At 32.7% G+C, this 22,849-nt stretch overlaps 2 long non-coding RNA genes across 2 annotated transcripts in view; both read right to left on the reverse strand.

Annotated features, from left to right (window-relative positions):
• LOC139484868 (uncharacterized) overlaps positions 1-22,849 on the reverse strand; it is a 109,870-nt gene that overhangs the window by 65,839 nt on the left and 21,182 nt on the right. The window lies entirely within an intron of this gene.
• Positions 7,681-13,825, reverse strand: LOC139484861 (uncharacterized). Its single transcript, XR_011655174.1, has 3 exons — positions 12,569-13,825; positions 9,665-9,863; positions 7,681-8,294 (listed from the first exon to the last, which is right to left on the reverse strand). It is a non-coding gene; the product is annotated as an uncharacterized lncRNA (long non-coding RNA).

The raw sequence follows: 22,849 nt of genomic DNA on the forward strand, positions 1-22,849 counted from the left end.
TGAGATGTATGACAGGTTACTTGACATGTAAAATCGGTCGATGCGGGACACCCTGGTATTAAGCGTATAGCAGAAGTGGCCCGTAACGAAACCCCGGAGGAAACTGAACAAGAGGTCGAAAGGGTTTATAGAACAAAAACTAGAAATTAAGGAGAATATACAATTTAATGTTACACACCGATTGAGACCACGCAAGTATGGAAAACCAAAAAATATAGTAGCAAAATTTGAGAAAAAGAAGGATAAAAATCTAGTTTTGAAGGCAGTGAGAAGTAAATTAAAAGAACGCGATTTTAAAGTTCATGAACAGTTTCCGCCGGAAATTATTGCACGACAAAGTGATATCTGGCCCGCATTCTGTCAACATCAACAGCAGGAGGACACAGTAAAGTTTTATGATGACAAACTGATAGTTAATGTAAGGCGAATTTATCCGTCCGCTTATCGGCAACCACTGGACCAAACTTATGCTCCTCATCCATGACAGCATACTCCTTATCCTCCCGTAAAAATGCCCCCGCAACAAAATACCCAACAGCAGTTCCCGCAACCAGGACCTCCATTACCAGCCGCACACTAGAGCTCTACAACCATTCCAGCAGAGAACGGGTCAAACAAGGTACTCGGTATCTCAAAGACAGCAAAATGTGAGACAACCGATGCAGCCTCAACAGCAAGCTAATTATTAGGACAGTGTTAGAAGAGGCCATATTAGGGGCACGGACTATAGTGCCCAAACACAGAACAGTTTTAACATATCCTATAAGCTGTACTTGCTTTTGGAATAAAGTATTATTATTATTATTAAATATTTGGGGAATCATAGTAATTTATAAGAAATGTCTGAGCAAACAGATGAAATTTTTGAAAAGTAACAGCGAATTTGTGCAGTGGGCGAAAATAGACAATACCACTGACGATTCTTCTTTTTAACTTGGGTGAATTTATATCCCCCATTCTAATAGTAAATATGCTTCTACAGAAGCATTTAATGAGATAGAGAATGGCATTACTTTTATACTTTTTCTCGTGGGTTTGAACCTACCCCCACTGCAAAATGGTCATTTTCCGTCTATTTTCCGATTTTAAAACGACCTTGAGAGGGGAACATTGACGAGACTGTTTTTCTGTGTCATTCAAGTCTTACCCTATAGATACAGCAGTCCATTCATGCTAACTGGGAGTTTATGGGACTTAAGTGTCTTGCTGGCGAATTATTATTGTTAAGTCAGGTCTGCCTAAATGTCTGTTTTTACGGATTTTTGACAAAACGGTGACCTAGATTTTACAGACTAGTTTCCTATTGGCCATATGATACCTCTTTGTGTTCCTATACCACCTATGCATGAATTTACGATAATAGTTTATACCTACAATGACTACCAGTTACGTAGTGGCCATCAAAAGATGCCCATCCCCACCTGATTTTGGCTACTTTTCACGTTTTTCCGATTTGGAACTCTTAAACGGCTTTCAAAGTGCCATATTTTCATAAACAGACGTCTGAGAAGAGTTTATGGACCATGAACTGCTTGGTTGAAGTCCCTGCTCTCATAACAGTTCAGGTTGGGCAGTTCAAAAAAGGTATGGAGGGTCATACGGGCCATCAAAGAATGGTTGTCGCCATCACGCCTACAAGCGGGATTGGGGGTTAAAAGGGTTAAACAATTTCATCATTTTTTTAAAAATTTGACTTCTGTTGGCTTTGAGGGTCGTTTTGGGGTGTAAAGCTGACCAAAACACTCTTTAGAGGTTGAAAATCGGGAAAAAAATATTTTTAGTTTAAACAATTTCATCATTTTTTTTAAATTTGACTTCTGCATGTTCTGTTTCTGGAAAATCAGGCATTTTCGAAAATTTGCAATCATATGCATATTATATGCAAATTAGCAGACTGTTGATGCTGTAACTGATGCTCATCTATTAAACTATTATATATTGAGATTTGGGGGCGGATGGCATGGTTGGGGGGTGTGGTAGGAGGTGGAAGATTTTCTTGTGGGTTTAACCCACCCCACTGAAAAATGGTAATTTTCCGTCTATTTTCTGATTTTAAAACGACCTTGAGAGGTGAACATGGACGAGACTGTGTTTCTGTGTCATTCATGTCTTACCCTATAGATACAGCAGTCCATTCATGCTAACTGGGAGTTTATGGGACTTAAGTGTCTTGCTGGCGAATTATTATTGTTAAGTCAGGTCTGCCTAAATGTCTGTTTTTACGGATTTTTGACAAAACGGTGACCTAGATTTTACAGACTAGTTTGCTATTGGCCATATGATACCTCTTTATGTTCCTATACCACCTATGCATGAATTTACGATAATAGTTTATACCTACAATGACTACCAGTTACGTAGTGGCCATCAAAAGATGCCCATCCCCACCTGATTTTGGCTACTTTTCACGTTTTTCCGATTTGGAACTCTTAAACGGCTTTCAAGGTGCCATATTTTCATAAACAGACGTCTGAGAAGAGTTTATGGACCATGAACTGCTTGGTTGAAGTCCCTGCATTCATAACAGTTCAGGTTGGGCAGTTCAAAAAAGGTATGGAGGGTCATACGGGGCCATCAAAGTATGGTTGTCGCCATCACGCCTACAGGCGGGATTGGGGGTTAAAGGGTTAATATACTTAACTTATTTTTCGGGATGCAACAACTGGAAGTTTTTACCGACCTTGACTGGCTATACAGCCCTTGCACGGTCGGAAATTTTTCGGGATGAGGTGCACTAAATAAATATAATATATAAATCTATTTTTCTGTAGATGGTTAAATAGAAAATTTCAAAGTGCAAATATTTAAGTTTTGAGGAAATGATTTTCTTCAGAACTACAAAAAGCGTTTGAATGTATTGAGAGCTTATTATAAAATTCATTCGTAAGATTTCGTTGAATATTTGAAAATAATAATGAATAAAAATTAATTCACCATATTTCAAGGCACACAACTCCGCATTTGTCTGTATGTAGTACACTATTTTGATCATTGTGGGTCTATTTTGATCATTGTGGGTCTGATTTCACGTACAACACATTTTTTGAAGAGAGTGACATATCTTGATGACTGGATACGGCGTAATACTATCCGTACGTGATATTCTGTTTGATTAGTATCCCGGAATAATTGTTTACCCGTGCCATTCCCTATGACGTATTACAATGACTAGTCTTGCCAAAATAATGTAAACAATCTGATTATTTTTCAAATTTTTAGACATGAGCGCCAACGTAGACCACCATGATATTTTATTATGTTAAAGATACAGAGGAGTACAGTTGATGGTTAAAAATTTCAAGATGGTCTACGCTGGCGCTGATGTCAAATTTCGTTTTCGAACACATGTAGAAATAATTTGAAAACACATATATATGTATAGCGTCCCGAATCGAAAACGTTCAAAACGTAAGAAAATTGTTCAGTGGACAAACTTGCAAGACATTTAATTTGTTAAAAAACGAAGTCATTTCGACTTTACAGCTTATCAAAAATGTTATCGTATTGTGGGGTGAAAGCACAATTACGCAAAAGCACTATTTTGTATGCTAAAAATTTAATATTTAATATAATGACGTTGAAAATAACAGTGTTTGGTAAAAAGCGTCGAAATTCGACATTGGACAATCTTGCAAGACATTTTCCCGAAGCCAATGCCTTTTTATTTGTGGTGCGAGTGCTGTAAAATTCCGGATTTGAAATGGTCTATCTAAACACTTTTGTAGGAATAATTTATGAAAACAAAATTTTATATCTTCTCTTTATTTTAAAAAGCGGTAACTTTTGATAACTTACCATTTTCCGAAACCTGACCATGGCGAGGATTATTCACTTTTGAAAAAAATCAGCTTTGACCGTTCCATCAACACAAAATTTCGCAATGACTTCATAAATTATATATAACGGTTATCATTCATGCGAATTTTCGCGGATTTTAAACTCGTTTTTAGACCACAAAAATTCCCGCAAAAGTTATTTTGCGAATAATTTGTTACGTCTGACACTCATATTTATGACGTTTTGGCAATATTTGTATCATTATTTGAAACTATTATGAAAAGTTAAAGAATATTTTTTTTATATTTTTGGAAACAGTAATACCTGCAAAATCTATGGATATAAATTTCATAAAGCTGAACTATTTAGATTTCATAGAAGAGCTATTTATCAAATTGCCCTGTCGTATTTCACGGCATTGACGCAATAACGTGCTTAACGTCATGACGAAATTGTAGATTACTTACACTTTTCGTCGTTTAAGCCTTTTCAAGGTCTAAGTTTGAACATACTTGAGTACATAACACCTAAAAATATGGTTCTACAGGGACGAGCAGATACTGAAGTTCGTTACACAAAAGTTTAAAAAATTCTGAAAAAAGGGGGGCCAGAAACCTTGTCCTTTGCCGATTACATAGAACTTATATCAAAATCACAAGCTGGATTCAGGAAAAGCTACTCCACCACAGATACCATTTTTTGTCAAATATTGAGAGTAATTGGTAATATGTAAAACGGTATAAAATCATGTGTCAATCAAGGTAATGCATTATCCGAATTATTTAATTGTGAAATTGGTGTACGCCAAGGAGAAAATCTATTTCCCTTTTTATTCGTAATTATTTTGAATGATTTAGAAGTTTTTTTTCACTGAAAATGATGTATCAGGACTTGACAAGATTACAAACTTGTGTGAAGAAAAAAAATCAGTGTTATGTTCATTTATTATTTACTTATTGTTATATACTGACGACACAATATTATAAGCTGAGAGTCCCGAAAATTTTCAAACTACGTTAGAACATTTTGAGAACTACTGTACATAATGGAAACTATAGGTGAACTCACAGAACACAAAAAATATTATTTTTTCAAAACGAAAATCAAGACTCAATTATGAGTTTAGATTATTTGGTGAAACATTAAAAGTTGTCGATGACTTCTCTTACTTGGATTTAACTATAAATAATAACGGTAATTTATTTCTAGCAAGAAAACTTGATGCAGCAAGCACACAAATAATAAAAATCAATATTTTTTCAAAACGAAAATCAAGACTCAATTAAAAGTCAAATGTTCATGAACAATTGAAAGGTCTTTCCTTTTTCCTTTTATTGATAGACTTCTTAGTTAAAAAAATATTGTTGCTTAGGACTTTTATGTTCATAACAAGTGGTTGTTAAGGACAGAAATCATTCCCAAGGATACAATATTACTTCAAGTATCATGAATGTGATATGCACTATTCATAGTCTTTAAAGTTAAAATAATAAGTGATTGCTAAGGACTTATATGTCGTTGCTAGGGACCTTGACCTTGACCTAGTTTTATAGATCTTATTATGCTGAACATTTTGCAATTCAAAGTTTCTTTCTATCTCTAACCTTTTTGAGTTATAAGCAAAACATCATTTCGGACTCGAAAAACGTTTTTGGTGCCCTAGGTCCATGATAGGTGGTCCAATAATTTTGGACCCACATAACAAATGTTTATCTCGACAAGACACACATTTTCTCCGTTACTTTTTATCAGCCATCTCTTACGGTTATTGAGTAAATCGGATAACAACCTTAGGTCAAAATCTAGGTTATGACCTTGAACTTTGACCTTAGGTCATTTTTCATGGTCACATGAATTGATGATCATTGGTGAAGATCCTATGTGGCTACAACTTACGGTTTCTGAGTTTTAGTGGTCAACCGACATTTGTTTATTTTCAAAGGGGCATAACCCTACCAATGAGTCGTTGAATCTTATCGATCCAAATGTAACGAAGAACCAGGGTCTTCTCCTAAACAAGTTCCACCCTTTTTTTTTTCTTCCTTTTATGATTATGGAGTTAGAATGATAAGGTTCGGTGTTAGGGTAGATAACCGCTATAAAGGAAATGTTACGGGATCGTGCCCTAACCACAAGATAGCTTTTGGTCAACCGATACTAGATACCTAATATCATTTTAACATGTCGCGTACTTTTTTGGGGAAAAGTCGTTAAAGTTTTGCGGAAAGAAGAATAATAATAATCAGAAGAAATACAGTAAGGTCTTTTCTTATAGAAAAAGGAAAGACCTTAATTATGAGTTTAAATTATTTGGTGAAACATTAATATAAGTTTAAAGGATAGTACACTTAAAACAAGTTAATGATAAGATTGCACATATCAAATTTTCACACAAAAATAAAAAATAAAATAAACACCAGCATAAGCACTATATGCTCGCACTGCACTGGCATGAGCTGTTACTTGGATCCCATGTTGGTACCAATTTTTTGAATTGGTCAAAAGATGTTTCCATTCGACAGTGGTTCGGCAGTTCATTCCAGATTTGTGCAGCATTATAGCGAAACGATCTTAAGCTATACCTAGTAGTTCAGACTCGTGGGAGTACTTCTGTTTCTTGTTATCTTAAATCATACTTGTTATATTTTATATCAATCAAATCATGAAGGACTTTTTTGTGAATTATTTTAAATTATTGATTCCATTGCAATTGTTTTTATTCTTCTTATTTTTAAAGATGGCAATTCAGATTTTTCTATCAATTTTTCGTATGGACTATCAAAATCTTCATAAATGAATCTTAGGACTCTTTCTTGGATTTTTTTCATTTCAAAAGAATGTCTTCGCTACAGTAGTGCAAAATTACTGGACAATAGTTAAAATCCAAAGAATGAATGAGTAGTATGCTGTTAACCTATCTAGCCTCTTTAAATATTTGCCCATACGTTTTAGATTATTTAATTGTTTTGATGCCTTTTTACATATGTCAGATATATGATTGTTAAAGTTTAGGTCCGAACCTATTGTTATTCCAAGTAGTTTAACATTTTGTTTCCATTTGGGTTTTTTTCCAATCGCTATAGCCTGAAATTTGTCAGGATTATCCTTGAAGTTCATTAAATTTATAGAAAACCAGTTTATTAGATTCAAACTATCAGTTTCTAAACTTTCAACAACAGTGTCTAAATGATGATCACTATATGATATAGTGTTATTATCAAGATAATTATAATAGTGTTTTTTGTACAAACTGAAATATGTCATTTATAAAGACGTTGAAAAGAACTGAAACAAGAATTGACCCTTGTGGTACACCTTTAAACATACGATTCCATTCACTGTAAGAACTTCCTATTTTAATGCGTTGTTTTATGTTTTCTAGATTACTTTTTATTTTATAATTTTAGACAATTTTTAGACAGACCGCATGCTTCCAATTTAAGTAAAAGTAAATCGTGCGGTAAACAATCAAATGCTTTAAATAGATCCATCAAAATTGCAGCAAAAAATTTGTTCTCGTCCAGAACTTTTTTCCAGTCCTCTATTAACACTGGACACTTTTAATTTGCAAAACACTCATTTGCAAATCCGCCGCCGCCTCAAACAAGAGCTACAATATCATGTATATAACCAAAATGTGCAGAATTACATGGGATTCAATAATTTCATTGGTTTTCTACAGTTACTTTCATATTTATTTTGCAATTTGAATTATAAAAACATGGGATTTTCAATATCCCATGGGACAGGGCAAAATCCCATGGGATTTACCATTATCCCATGGGATTTTGGTTAAATCCCATGGGATTTTTTTTTGTCCCATGGGATTATTGTAGTCCCATGGGATATTTGTTGTCCCATGGGACAAAAAAAATCCCATGGGATTTTTATTATCCCATGGGATTTTTAATATCCCATGGGACAAATTAAAATCCTATGGGATTCTAATTGTAAATATATAGATATAAATAAACAGTAATGTGTATGTTACAATGTTTTCTATTTGGTAGTAAATTATTATAAGATGAATCTTTTTAATTGAATATCTTTTTTTCTTGGGAAATGTTAATTTAGCATATTGTTCTTTAACTGTTCAAAACTAAACTTTTAAACAACAAAGCAGATAATGTAAGTATCAATATATGTTTATTCATGAATTATAGAATACTTTCTTGAAACACAATTATTTGCCATTTGAAATCAATAAAAACTCTATTGTTAGGCTTAACAAACTAGTAGCTATTTAAGTAAATCTATTTTTTTCACAATATCCCTCAACACAAAACATGAATAGTTTCTTATCATCCAGCATTGTTTGATGGTATAGTCCACTTTTTGGACATTCAGCACAGAACTTTGACATTATTGTGGTTTCAATATTTTTTTGAATTTAAAAGAACTTCAAATCATTGACTGAGTGATGAAAATAATAACTGATCCAACTTTTGTCTTTGAATTTATTCTGGTCTTGTTTCTATGTTTTCTCCATTTATTCTAGGTGGTGAATTTCAATCCTTCTGAAAAAGAACCAATAAAATCTAAAGTAATGGATTATACAAAATTGTTTTCATACATGTAGCAATAATATGATTTTCAATAAAAATAGCTATGCGATATGGATTTTACTGATTGTTAAAGGTTGTCCAGTGTCATCAGTTGCTAACGGCCTACATCCTTTGGTCTCTGATGGAGGGTTGTCAAATTAGCAATATACCACATCTTCCTATTCTAATACCATATAACAATCAATTAATTTATTCTTCTTTATAACATTTGGGTATTTTCCCAAGTTATATACATAATATATATATATACTGTAAATTTGGAATTAATGCGAGTTTTTTTTTATTGCGAAAAATGCAACGGAGTTGTAAACGCAATAATTTAAACTCGCATTATGAAATATTTTATATGGATTAAACAGGATTTTTCTCAAAATCGTAAAATTTAAAATCGCATTTAAGTCTAAAATGACAGAATCGCAATAATAAATGCACGCAATAATTTATGAATTTACTATAAAGATCAATGTTAAAACTTTAGACAACTATAATAACATTCCATTATTCACAAGAATTTGCAATATATTATACAAAATGCAGACAACAGAAACAATATTTCTTTAAGCTTTTGAAGTTCTGACAGATTTCAATTTGTGTTTTATTTCAATGAAAAAATACCTTGAACATATTGGAAATTATAACATTGATACAAAAAAAATATGTATGTTTTATCCTTATTTTTTGTGTTGTTGGCTTGCTGTCTCATTTTAATATACATTTAAACATACATCAATAATCTTCTTCTTTATTAAAAGTAAAAATGGGATATTTTTGATTTTGATATCCCAAAACATTATAGTTCTATCAAACACCAATGTGTTTGATATTAATTTTAAGACATGTATAAATGTTCCAGACCATATCAGTATTCGGATGTTACTTTTACGGTCCAGATATTACAGTCCCACCATATGTGTACAGTCAGACCATTTAAGTATATTTGTACTGTCTGGTACCAGCTCGACCAAACCTGTGTTTTTATTTTAACTGCAATTAAACTTTTTGTATTAATCTATTTAAGATTTCAGTTATGTTGATCTGTACTGTACATTTGTTTGTAATAAACTTGACCAACTTCTTAAAATTGGGCAAGCGTACAGTCCAAATACTTGTTTGTTCTGGAACATAAACATGATTAACAAGCATTTGGCAGGATATCATGCTAAAATCCCATTAATATTAGTACTAAATTTTGAGTATATACATGTAAATCCACAAGTTACTTACTGAAATTCATGGTGAACACTCACCAAAAACTTACAATTTAGAGGAAAGACTGGAAAGATGAATGCACTAACACTATCAAAACAGAGCATAAAACTTACCGAAAAACAAGATGTTTTACATTTATCCAGGAGCAGGATAATTGAAAAGTTGTTTTTTTCTTTCTCTGCTGTCCATCATATAACCTTTGATTTCATTCATGCAAAATATGAAAATCTGCAAAGGTAAGACCTAGAACCTCAACTTATCCACATTTTGAATTTTGAACTGCATACTTGTCCTTTTCATCTTGCTGACAACCTAAACATAAAAAAATGATAAAAACATAATTCTAGATTGACTTTGTGTTTTTATTTTTGTTGGTACATGTACAAACAATTTTCCCAACTTTAAAACGAAAACATCATCACCAAAGAGGAGGTCATACTAACCTCCGAAATATTTAAACAAACCGAAATTATTACTTGATTAAGATCTTGTCGTAAATTAATGGCATAGATACTCTTATTTTTGAAAACTTGATGTCTATTGCATACTTATATTCTTTTGTACGAGAGTATGCATATTAAGATGGACTCCATGGACTTTAATGTTAGCATGGTTAGCATGATTAATTTTACAGTCACTGACAGTTTTTCAGCTCTATGTGTACATTTTGAGAGAATCTTGCAATACTGTATATTCTGATATTCAGAACTTATTATGAGGTTTTTATTAATACAACTGAAAGCTGTATCTCGTTTTCATTTCTGATACATATTTATGAGCTGAAGACCAGTGCCGAATTTTTCTCACTGCATTGAAGACCCATAGGTGACCTTCGGCCGTTGTCTGCTCTTTGATTGGGTTGTTGTCTCTTTGTCAAATTCCCAGTTTCCACTTCCCATTTTATATCATGTATGCTGATTTTTCTTAAATTACAATATTCAATCATGCAATTTTGTCCATTATTGAAAATACGATAAGCAAAAATAAATGCACAAAAAATTTAACATTGTTATATATGTAAAAGACTTTTTTTTAAATTCAAAACAGTTGCCTAAACTGTTAATTTCCTTGTTTGATTTCATATTTTTAAAGCCTTTATAGCTAGCTAGATGGTATGCCGGGGCGGATCCAGCCATTTTAAAAAGGGGGGTTCCCAACCCAAGACAAAGGGGATGATCCTATATTCATTTGATTTGTTTTATTGTCTCATACAAGAATATATATGGTTTGACGGTGGGGATCAGGGATCCTGAAATTTTTTCACCTAACCACTGGATGACAGGGGATCTCAACCATTTAAAAGTTTCTCAAACATGTGGGGGTGGGGGTGAACCCCATGGACTCTTCCTATATTTCCTTTTATTTGTTTTATTGTTCTATACAAGAATATATAAATATGGTTTAGGGGTGGGGATCTTGACCGTTTACAAGTTTTCAAACTAGAGGGGGGTGGGACTTCACTTTTATTTTATTTCATTATTAATTTTATTGTCCCCGACAAGAATATATATGGTTTAGGGGTGGGGATCTGGATCGTTCACAAGATAATAGCACATTCTCAAATTGAACAGAGTGGTGAAACCCCCAAAGACCTCCTTTTAATTTCATTTGATTTGTTTTATCGTCCCATTCAAGAATATATATGGTTTAGGGATGGGGATCTGGACCGTTTACAAGATAATAGCATATACTCAAATTGAAAGGGGTGGGGATTACCTCCCCATACCTGCCAACTTTTGAAAGTGCTCATGGGGGTTTTTGTGCGCGAAAACAATTTCAAAGGTTACAATACTTTGCGACAACTATTTTGCGCGTGCTGTTTTGTGGTCTAGAAAAAGTGTCATATTTGTAAGATGAGCTTACATGACTTTTTCTTAAGTTTATTTGCATCATTCTAGTTATTATATATCAGTAGAAAAGATGAACATGTGGCTGCAAGACCAGGAATTAATTTCATGTGTAAGGATATTAAATAATTGTTGACTTTTCCAAATTAAAATTATGCACAAAGAAGGACCTTTATCAGGTTGGGAACAACAGCTAGTGGTAACCCCTCAATGTAAGGACATTAAAAACCACTTTTTAAGTAAAAATGAGCACATGATATTTATATTATTTGAAGAAACTTTTCCCAAAGAACAATATACCTTATGATCTATCTGGTATTATATGGTCAACACAAAGAATTTTTATATGTTCTTGGCCTTATATATCTTCTTTATTTTTCAAAATAATTGGACCCTTCATTTAGAAAAGTTGTTCTAAATATAAAGTCAGAATTTCCCATTTTTAAGTTAAAAAATCAACATTTAGTGATTTTTCTATTTTATTTTTTAAAAGAGTCAAATGCCCCCTTTACTAAGGGAAATCCCTCATTTAAAAGATTCCTCATGTGGGGGGTTTTGTTTTGTCCCATGGACTCACTCTCCCTTCTTTCTTCCCCCCCCCCCCCGAAATACCTTTTAATAAGCCCCAATGCACAGATAGTTCACAGTATTTTCCCTTGATTTACACTAAAGAATATACACTATACAGGTGTAATTTAAAAAAAAAAAAGATAATACAACTGAAGACCACCCTGACCACAGTGGTGGATCCAGAATTTTTCATAAGTGGGGCCCACCGACTGCCTAAGAGGGACCTGCTCCTGCCATGACTCAGTGATTCCATATATAATCAACCAATTCTTTTCCCAAACAGGGGGCCCTGAACTCCTGATCCCCCCTTTTTTTGCCTCATTTCAATCACCCTGATATAAATTTAGTTTTATCACTTACAATAGGAATGGTTTGAATTCCCCAATAATTCTTATATACCATTAATATCAACATATTTCATTTTTGATAAATGAAAGGCAAAAGTTTTCTATGGGTAGAAATGGATAGTGGGAAGCTTTCAGATTCACACCATGCCGGTGGCTGTGTTCAAAGTGCTGGGTTTTTATTACCCTCGTTGTTTGCGGACTAACTATTTAGGCCAGTGGTGGATAATAGTGTGCGTGCATTAATCTTCTATACCTTCTTAATCAATATATTCAAATACTGACGGCAAGTGTGTGTTGTAATGATGTATCAATGTCTTTTTGAAAATCACCGTGCTATTTACATGTGGGATCGAGAATGCAGGGGAAGGAAACTTGTCAATTATGTTTATTTCTAAGCCAAAATAAAATGAGCCGCCGTAAAATTAACCTTGGGTAATAACAGTGCATGTAAGGCTCGTCTCGGAGGGGTGTCTTTTTTTCTGTCTTCTTTTTTTAGTTATATTTTTAATAACTTACACTTTTTTCCATTATTCTCTTTCTTTCACTATTCTTTATTCCTTTTTTTCTTTGTCCTTTGTTCTCTATTCTGTTAATTCACATCCATACCCTCTTATGTGTATGTGGACTTACTGTAGTTTATTTTTTAGTTCTGGCAGAGATATTAGATACAATATATATGTCTCTGGTTCTGGTATTATACGATAAGTCAATTTCTTTTTCATGCAGTGTCATGAAATATAATGGTTTTATGCATATCAGCCAAGATTGTGCGCAACATTTTAATAAACAATTCAACACTATGTACACGTTTAATGTGAATTTTATTAAAATCGATGAAGAACATGAATTTGGCAGCTAGTGCCCCTTAAACAGGTAAAGTTCAATTAACAAATTCTGATCTACTGGCATTCAACACCAAATTACTTACTTGCTGTATATTGATAAATGTGATTGTATATTGTCAATACCTCAACATCGAGAATACGTCATGTGAGGTGTTGGTCGCTACGTTTGATACGGGGTCAAAGGTTGCGGCTTCGAGACAGAGAAAAACATCCAGGTAAAAAGTGTAGAATTTTGTTTTTGAAAATTTGAGTTGTAAATTTTCCTAAAAAGTACTTAATTCCGTTCATCTAGTTGTAAATTTTCCTAAAAAAAAGTACTTATTTCCGTTCATCTATTATGGGTATAAACTAAACTGAACAAGAAAAGTATTAGTAAACAGACAGAAAGTCCGACGTTGAATTAATTATTTTACAATTAATTGTTTAAATATATGAGAGAATGTTTTAGGCGAATTTTTATATGAGAGAATGTTTTAGGCGAATTTTCTTTAATTACAGATAAATGTATTTTAGGTTCAGGAAATGATTTATTCTTCGGGTACGTCTAAACAACCGCTCAGGACCTCCTGAGTGCACTCAGGACATACAAAGTGCACTCAGGACCCATTACCGTAATCATATCTGCACACATGATGGATGTTTATATTCGTTATACGCTTCTTATTTTAGAGTTAAATTTTGGTAGAAGTTGAAATCGCAGGGGCGGATCCAGCCATTTTAAAAAGGGGGGGGCCTAACCCAGGGCAAAAAAAGGGGGGGTTCAACTACATGTCCCCATTCAAATGCATTGATCGGCCAAAAAAAGGGGGGGGTTCAACTACATGTCCCCATTCAAATGCATTGATCGGCCAAAAAAAGGGGGGTTCCAACCCCCCCCCCCCCGGAACCCCCTCCCCCCTCTGGATCCGCGCCTGAATCGAACTTAGATAGATATGTTAATTCTTATAAAATAATGAGGGCACGTGTCACTGATTACACAACTACTGAGCCATGAATTATCCAATCAACAAAATTGATTGGATTATCTTTATTGTTTTTTAGGAATTGTATTGTTTAGTTCAGTTTTACCTTTAACATGAATTTGCATATAGAAAAAATAAAATATATATCTCATTCGATGTGCTTTTTCAGTTTATTTTTCATGATGACGGGTAAATTAATTTGTTGTGTTTTGCAGTTCACGAATAAAGAAAATTATTTTATAGTTTTTTTTTCTGTAACAAGTTCGATTTTTGTTTTTCAGTGTGATTCTTTTCTCTCTCTCTATCTAAATCAAGTTTTTAAACAAACACAATGTTGACTGAATATCAAATTTTATTACATTTGTATATCTTTATTCTCAACAAACCATTATACAAGAGAAGACAATTATGTACAATATTCAGTTTAACCTTAACGGAAATCTGTGCACGAAGACTTAGTCGTGGTTTGAACGGATTTCGTGTCAATAAACTGTCTTCGAAATAGTCTTTTTTTTGTTAATGTTTGTGTCATTTTGGTCTTTTGTGGATAGTTGTCTCATTAGCAATCATACCACATCTTCTTTTTTAATAATTTCTCGCTACTACAATCTAACTTACATATTTTTTTAGAAATAATTATACCCAAAATATCATAATTTTTAAAAAACGGAGACGAAAACGGAGACAAGTTCATTTTCAGAATTTATTTTCGCATTGAAATTCGTTTCAGGCTTGTGAAACTGGACAAAACGACTTTAATTAGAGAAAAAAAACTTAATAAAAACGGATTTCTTAAAATATTCGTATAACTCAAAAATAAAATTCCTGGACAAGTTCGATAAAAATGAGAAATAACATCTAACTACATGTATATGAGTTTGATTGTTTGAAAAGTACGGCTTTTACCGTTTAGAACGGATTCCATATACAAAACTTGAATTAATATAAATTCTTTTAAAGTATGAACATTTATTTCCCTTTTCAAACTCGTGCAAAGAATTAATTACTGGTCCAGGACATGATAATAAAATTAAGAATAAAACTTAAAAATTTATGGAACGAAATCTTAATAAAAGACGAAAATCTTAAAACATCGTGATATTCATTCTAGACGTCACAATATTACTTCCAGCATGGTCACACTGTACTAATCAAGATGGCGACAGGGGCTAGTCGAAACATTTTACCAGTGTAGAAATTTTTGTATTTTTTTGGATTTCAACCGAAAGATGTCACAGCAAACAAGTACAGTATGTTCCCAGATGTTATTTGAAATCAATTCATCAACAAAAACAATATTTATTAATGGCAAGTAGTAGTAAGAAGAAGAATAAACGAAAACGAAAACAAACAGGGTCGCCATTTTCAAACAAAAAGAAAAAGATGGCTGACAAAAAAAACTCAAAGAACTCAAAGAGTAAAGAACAAAGCCCAGCTTGCTCCATACCTCAAACACCACAAACTAACCAGGAAACGAGCCAGTCACCTTTAACCAGTAATGTTTATTCTGCTGCCCACCAAACATTGTATGGTTCTTACCCAGGCTATCCGTTTACACCTTTTCAACCACCAGCACCCCATACTACACCAGCAAATATGATGGAGAGTCATCATCAACAATTGCCGCCTGCTATGATGTCCTCCATGCCACTATTAACACCATCACCATACCAATACACAAATCCAGACTTAAATAAATTTATGTGTGAAGTGACAGAAAGACTTAAAAAATTAGATATGCTAGAAGACATACTAAAAAGGGTTGTCTCCATGGAAACACACTGCATGAAAATAGACTGTGAAGTTTCTAATATGAAAGAACAAATAAAGACACATACTAACACTATCATGAACATTGATCAAGGACTAAGTGAAATGTCAAACAGAGTACAGAACATGGATGAACAAAATTACTTTCTATTTGAAGAAAACAAACAATTAAAAGAGAAGGTAATAGAACAACAGTCAAGATCTATGAGGGAAAACTTGATATTTAAAGGTGTCCCAGATGAGTACAATCCAGAAGAGGACACTGAAGCAATTCTTAAAGATTTTATTAAGAGTGAAATCCAAATAGAGGAGGAAATAAACTTTCATGTTGTCCATAGACTTAAACCAAAACAGGACAAGAGTCCAAGGGGCATAGTGGCTAAGTTTGAGCGACGAAAAGACAGAAATATGGTGCTTAGTGCTGCAATTCAAAAGCTGAAAAACAAAAAGCAATTTGTTGTCCATGAACAATATCCTATCGAAGTCATAGAGCGGAGGCGAGAATTAGTTCCCATACTGAAGGATGCCCGAACTAAAGGACACACGGCAGTTCTAAAGGAAGATCGACTTTATATTGATAACAAACGCTACTATCCTAGGACAACCAGACAACATCCTCCACCTTCTGCTGCAATGGACCAAAATGGTGAATAAGACAGATGTACAAGAGGACAGAGAAGTGACATTGACAATAAAAATATTCATAAAAACAATGGTTGTGTGAAAAATGATCTCACTATATTTTACTTGAATGTGTGTGGTTTAAAATCTAAGTTGAAATTTAAAGAATTTACAGATAATATACTAAACTATGATATTTCAATATTTGTTGAAAGCAAACTTGATAATCTAGATGTCCTAGATGTCCCAAAAGGTTATACATATGTAACAAAAAATAGAAAAAAAATGTGTAAAAAATCAGGTGGTATAGCAGTTATTTTCAAAAAAAGCTTAGAAACAAGTTTAACATTTTTATCAAGTGAAAGTCAATTTGTACAGTGGATGAAAGTAACAAAAAGCATTTTTGGTCTGCAAAATGATGTAATTGTAGGCTGTATTTATATACCACCTGAAGGTTCAAAATATTCAAATTTAGAAGCTTTTGATGAAATCGAGAATGAATTAATGTCTCTTAAGAAGGTATCAGATGTACATACGGCTCTTATTGGCGATTTTAATGCAAAGACCGGCATTTTGAATGATTTTGTATTAGCTGATGAAACTCTTTTAGATCTATTTCACTTAGACACTGACAACGAAATTATTTCATATATGTTAGATTATGAAAATCTTAAGTCTTATAATATTCCATTACAAAGAGTGACACAGTGTAGTTGTCAACCTAATACTTATGGGTATAAATTGCTAAATTGCTGTAAAAAATTAAATATGTATATTGCTAATTCCCGTATTGGTGTAGATAAAGGTGTTGGTAAAACTACATGTAAAAATACAAGTGTAGTAGATTATTTATTGTTATCGTCAAAGCTTTTTACACTAGTCAAAGAATTTGAAATACAACAGTTTGATCCACTGTTATCTGATGTGCACAGCGCAATACACATTACATTAAAGTCACAAAGTACGTCACATAAAAACAACTCTGTTACGTCAGACCAAACACCAAAAACCAGGTGGCATGATAACAAACGAAACCAGTTTGTCAATACAGTTCATAACAAAAAAGAACAGTTATCGGCAATACTAAACGACCTTCACACTTTACACTCGAGTGATCATTGTACTCAACACGAAATTGATAAAGTTGTTGATAGTATTGGCGAAATACTCGTATCATCTGCAAACGAAACATTTATTAAAAAAACACGCACTACAACACAAAGAACTAACCAGAAACCATGGTATACAAAACAGTGTTACGATGCTAGAAAAAAATTTCACAAAGCAAGAAAACAATACAATTTACACAAAAATGAAACAAATCATAAAAAATTACTTGACTTTAGCAAACAATATAAGCAGATTACAAATAAAGCTTACAATGATTATCAATTTAATCTTGAAAGCAAGATTAGAAATACGGCACAAACAAATGGCAAGGAATTCTGGAAAATCTTGAATAACTTTAATAAAAAAAGTAAAGATGATCCAAACATTATATCTATGGAATCTTTGTACAATTATTTTAAGGACTTAAATATGAATGATATGGATGAATGTAATAATGATATAGATGTTAACCTTAATGATATGTCACCAGAATTGAATGATTTATTGAATGATCCTATGACTGTTGATGAAATAAAAAATGTTGTAAAGAAGTTAAAAAATGGCAAATCTGCTGGACAAGATGGTATACTAAATGAATATATTAAAAATACATTAGATGATATGATGCCTATATATATTTCGCTATTTAATATCATTTTAGACACGGGTCTTGTACCTGAGAGCTGGGGTATGGGAATAATGATTCCTATTTTCAAAAATAAAGGATCTAAATTAGATCCTAGTGCATACAGGGGTATAACCCTTAACTCCTGTCTTAGTAAAACATTTACAGCCGTATTGAATTGTAGATTAAACACATTGTCAGAGGAAATTGAATTAATTTCCGAGGCCCAAGCAGGGTTTAGAAAAGGCTTCTCAACTGTAGACAATATATTCATTTTACATGCCCTTATATCACTATATTTTTCTGCAGGAAAAAAACTGTTTTGTTCGTTTGTAGATTTTAAAAGTGCTTTTGACACAGTCTGGCGAATGGGACTGTGGCAAAAAATGCAAAAATCAAATATTCAGGGTAAAATTTTTAAAGTTATATATAATATGTATCAAAATATTAAAACATGTATAAGGAAAGGAGACGAAGTCTCGGCGTTTTTTAGTTGTGATGTAGGAGTAAAACAGGGAGAGAATTTGTCTCCTTTCCTCTTCTCATTATTTTTAAATGACCTTGAAAGTTTCTTGTTAGACAACAATGTCGATTGTTTACAAAAGGTCTATGCAAAATGTGAAGAAGAATTGTCTTGTCTACTTAAACTCCTAATTATCTTATATGCAGACGATACTGTGCTATTGTCTGAAACAGAAGAAGGTCTTCAACAGGCCTTGTTAGCGTTTGAGCAATATTGTAATTTATGGAAACTTCGTATTAATACAAACAAGACAAAAATTGTAATATTCAGCAAGAGAAAATTTAAACCAAAAATTGTATTTAATATTTATGGTGAAAATATTGATGTACAAGATTCATATTCATATCTTGGTGTTATGTTCAATTATAATGGTAGTTTTTGTACTGCTAAAAAGAAATTATTAGATCAGGCAAATAAAGCATTGTATGCTTTACTGCAGAAAATAAGAAATTTGTCAATTCCATTAGATTTACAATTAAAATTGTTTGATTCACTCATTACTCCAATTCTTGTCTACTCAAGTGAAGTATGGGGATTTGAAAATAAACAGGGTATAGAAAAAATACACTTGCAGTTTTGTAAGAGAATTCTCAATTTAAGAAACAATACTCCTAGCTATATGGTATATGGAGAACTTGGACGTTCTCCAATGGAAGTTATCATTAAATTGAGAATGGCGTTATTTTGGAACAACCTTTTATCCAGTAGTAACAAAATATCTAGTATTTTGTATAGACTTATGTTTAAACTTCACGAGAGTAAGCAAGGACATTTTAAATGGATTTCTTATGTTAAATCTATTTTTGATGAAACAGGGCTTAGTTTTATATGGAATGATCAAATGTATATGGATAAGAATATTCTCAAGTCTATTCTAAAACAGAATTTGACTGATCAATTTATTCAAAATTGGTTCTCGCAAATTAATAGCTCATCTAGGGGGGAATTTTATGGACTTTTTAAACATGAATTTAAACTGGAACCATATCTACTTAGATTGGCTGTATCTGATAGATTATATATGTGTAAGTTAAGATGCTCAAATTTAAAATTTCCGATAGAGACGGGAAGATGGGCAAAGATCCCTAAACATAATAGAATTTGTCATTTATGTAACTTTAATATTGGTAACGAATATCATTATATGTTTACTTGTACATATCCACAAATCGTGGACCTCCGCAAAAAATTTATCCCACATTATTACAATACAAATCCATCAGAGATCAAAATGATTGGAATGCTGTCAAATTGCAATGTAAAATTATATCGTAATATTTGTAGATTCTTAAAAAACATTATCAAATATCTATAATTATTCACTTTTTTATACATATGTAAAAACTCACATATTTATGACATTGTGTTAAATCCAAATGATATAGACTGACTGTATATACACATGAAAGTGTCACGAGAATCACGTGCATGATTGTTTATTGTGTGTTAGCTCCTGTTGTCGTATATATATACATGTTTATCATAATTGTATTGTAATTACTGTATAGATATTTAGTATATTTATGTATGTATGTATATTGACCTCTTGTACACTGTTGTGTCTGAGGATAATAAAACTTTGAATCTTGAATCTTTGAATCTACTAACAACACAATGTATAAAACAACAATAAAGATAATCCAATTAATTTTGTTGATTGGATAATTCATGGCTCAGTAGTTGTGTAATCAGTGACACGTGCCCTTATTATTTTCTAAGAATTACAAATGTAACATATCTATCTAAGTTCGATTTCAAATTCTACCAAATTTAACTCTAAAATAAGAAGCGTATAAAGAATATATGCATCCATCCTGTGTGCGATGACTATAAAGGGTCCTGAGTGCACTTCGTATGTCATGAGTGCAATCAGGAGGTCCTTCAAGCGGTGTTTAGACGTACCGTTATTCTTCTGGAAGCTTCAATTTTTTTTTTTATCAATAACTTTTACACAAGGAGACATTTTTGTTTTTTGACAGCATGAACCCCAGTTAATGAGCAAACACAAATTAAGAACGAAAACCGTTTACAATTAAATTTTATAGAAGGAAAAAGGGGGGGGGGGTAATAAACAAATTTTATTTACGCTCACATACTTCTAAACAGATTTGCATATGTAAGCTCTCTATAGATAATGTCAAATTATTTCAGGAGTTTTGAAAAAAAAGAATATATACAGTTTAATTTCGACTAAAATAGTGATTCTTTTTATAGATTTGGTACCTCAGTTTCGACTCAACATTTCATTTTGAATTGTTAGATGGCAAACTCTTTAGGCGAATATTGTATCTGTTCTTTATTTAATTATGGTGATATTGGCGATAATATTCATTATAACAAGGCCTTGTACAAATCCTTGATTATAGAATGTTTGGCAATTGAAAAAGACGAAAGTAGACAAACCCTAATTATGCAGGGTTTCACAAGTTGATCTCCAAGCGGCCCACATTTAACATATAATAAGATCTATATTTCTCAACGTTTTCAAAATGAAATAACTTGAATTGAAAATTTCCCAACTGTGAAAATTTGTTATTTCTAAACGTCTTTAATTATTATTTCGGAAAAAAAAAATATTTAGCATATTCATATATTTTCATATTTTTTTCCGAGGAAACCTTTTTTTTTTGCAAAGTTTACTTCTATGTGTTTTTAACCATCACCAGCGACTTATTCTCTGCCATCACCAATTAGTCCTAATTATTAAAGATCAATTGACCAAATTCAAATGATGATTGGTATATCGTATTGAATATGATCATCGGTCATCCGTGACGTATCCCAAATAACGACGCATGCCGATAGATAGATCATAGTTTATTAATTAGCGTCTCGCAATTTAAATTTCATCAAGGGGACTTAATTAAACCAGTTACTATACAAATCTTGAAAAAACGATGTACATGTACTTTTTAATATTTTTTAAAACAAATTACGAAAACGTTTAGTGTAAAAATCACCGAATATAAATGTTTCTTTCTTGCAGGTTTTGGCATTTGTAAATAACATTAACGTTTTGGAATTCTAATGCAAAAGACAGTCGATTCAAACTGAAATAACTTCTTTAAAGATGGTTTGATTTTTTCAGAGACACACATATATATATGTCTCAATACATGTATTATATGTCTCTGATTTTATCAAAACAAAAATAACAAAATTATAAGATATGTTAGTTATCGAATGTATACCCTGAACTCTTACTATTATATATATATGTCCTAAGTTACTTAATGTCCTGTGTGCAACCAGGAGATCCTGAACGGTTTTTAAACGTACCATTATTTTATATGCATATATTCAAAGCTGTTCTTAATTATATGCATACTAGGTATCAGTGGCGGATCCAGGGGGAGGGTTTCGGGGGTTGGAACCTCCCCTTTTTTTGAACGATCAATGCATTTGAATGGGGACATATGGTTGGAACCACCCCCTCCCCCTTTTGTCCTGGGTTGAGACCCCCCTCCTTTTCAAATGGCTGGCTCCGCCGCAGAGGTATATTTATATATATGTGTGTGTACCAGCCCCCCTCCTAAATCTTTGGAAACAAATGGTAGATTATATAGGGAATCACGGAAGCATGACTGGACGTGAACACTCTAAGGCAGTCAATGAGTCCCCACTTATGAAAATTTCTGGATCAACCATTGCTTAGTTCTAGTTATCTTAGGTCCTAGTGTGAAATAATGCCAATAGGTCTTTTAAAACACATCTTTATTCATACATGTATATATACGTTTTCTCACGGAATTGTTCATGCAATATTGGAATTATGTTTACTCAATGCGCAATTACTGAAGTTTATATTTGCTACTTTTCTTCTTAATTTCATATAAATTTTTTTTTTTTTTTCTTCGAAAATTTAGTGGTGTTGAAATAGGGAATGGACACAGATACCTTATCACATTTAACCAAAGAAATGTTGTATAATGTCATCAATCTGTATTACACGTAGACAGGATGTTCTCTAGAAAACTATACGTTATACACACCTGAGAATACACGCACTGTCGAAATGGAAAATTACTGTATGTTATAGTTACCTGTAATCAGCTTTGCAACACCATGTCATGACAGT

The sequence above is a fragment of the Mytilus edulis genome, chromosome 1 (assembly GCF_963676685.1).
Source record: "Mytilus edulis chromosome 1, xbMytEdul2.2, whole genome shotgun sequence".
NCBI classification, from domain to species: Eukaryota; Metazoa; Mollusca; class Bivalvia; order Mytilida; family Mytilidae; genus Mytilus; species Mytilus edulis.